The sequence below is a fragment of the Pinus tabuliformis genome, chromosome 2_1 (assembly GCF_031772625.1).
Source record: "Pinus tabuliformis cultivar Carrire ecotype Pingquan chromosome 2_1, CPIR1, whole genome shotgun sequence".
Classification (NCBI taxonomy): Eukaryota; Viridiplantae; Streptophyta; class Pinopsida; order Pinales; family Pinaceae; genus Pinus; species Pinus tabuliformis.
In genome coordinates this window covers 285,414,524-285,416,000 of record NC_142299.1, presented here as the reverse complement: position 1 = coordinate 285,416,000, position 1,477 = coordinate 285,414,524, and positions in this window count along the sequence as shown.

Genomic DNA, 1,477 nt, shown 5'->3' with positions numbered 1-1,477 from the left:
CCTGCGAAGGTTGTGGTGGAGCTGAAGCAGTGGTAGAGTCCATGGGAATTAGTTGTACCAGTATCAAAGCCACGTAATTTTTGAGTTGATCAGGTTGAGTGTTTGCGGGAGGACCAATATACCAAACTAGGATACCCAAAGTAAGGTTAGGTAGACTAAGCATAGGCATCACAAGGGTGGATAATACTCTTGGTGGCAAGAATAAGAAAGGTATTTAGGCATATGGATGATGTCCCAAAGCGAGCCCTCCTGAGGCACCATTTACGTCTTGAGTAGTAGGTTGTTTGTTGGGTTGTGTTAGATTCTTTCCACGACTAGCCCCAGTAGCTAAATTGGGGGGCTAAAGGGGGGGGGTGGTAGCCCCCTATCGAGGGGTTTGAGGGGGGCGGTAGCCCCGGTAAATATTTTTTGGACCCTATATTAGGTGGGTGAACCTACCTATGGTTTTGTGCATGGATTTCGCACATGGTTTTGGGCACGATGGTTTTCGGTCCATGGTATTTTTTAGATACGGTCAAGGGAACTATGGTTATGTTCTAATCCAGGGTTAATGGATTGGGGTTTATGGATACTTCGGCATGTATATATATATATTGTAACATTGAAAGGAACATAATGAAAAATCAATCTGGCAATCCGGGTTTTGGGATCCAGGGGAAAATCTTTGTGTATTTTTGTTTTATGTGTCATGCTCTTGCCATTGTTTATTTTCTGTTTTTAGAATTTGTATGTAGGTAATTTCTATACGGGATTAAAACCTACATTGTTATTGAGTTGGATACTAGGAAGACATATTGGACTGCTTTTTGGCGGCCCATGACTCTTGAAGCATGAAAACACTGGAAGAGTTAGGCTCAATGGGAACAAGCGATGGGTGTAATATGCCCCTAGTTAAGAGGAATATTTATATATCCCAAGAGATATTTTAGTCAAAGAAAGCGTGGAATTGTTAACCACCATCAAAGAAGTGACATTCTAAGGTGATATCTTAGATTAAGGATCATAGTAAGTCAATTGATCAATGGTGAATATCTTCCCGTTGTGAGGGAAGCCCATGTTACGAAATATAGAAGATGTGACCGCTTTCATAGAGTACATGAAAATATGACCAAGAAAGAGGTTATAATCAAGAGGTACATTGATGACTTCCACATCAATCATGACCTACTTGTCAGTAACAACAATGGGACAATTTTGATATAAACTGATGGGTTGTGACAAGAAACCTTCGTATGCATGAAGAGTGATAGTTGATGGTGAAATTTTGGGAGAACCAAGTTGCTTCCAGACAATAATGAACATCACATAAGTGGATGTGCCTACATCATCAATACACTACTGGACAATGATGTTCTTAATGGAGACAAGTATGTAAAAGGAAACTAAGGGAGGAAGTTGAGGATAATCTAATTTTTCGACATCAAAGACATTTGTTCAATCATCTAAAGGGTCCACAATGCCTAAAGCATATAAGTGA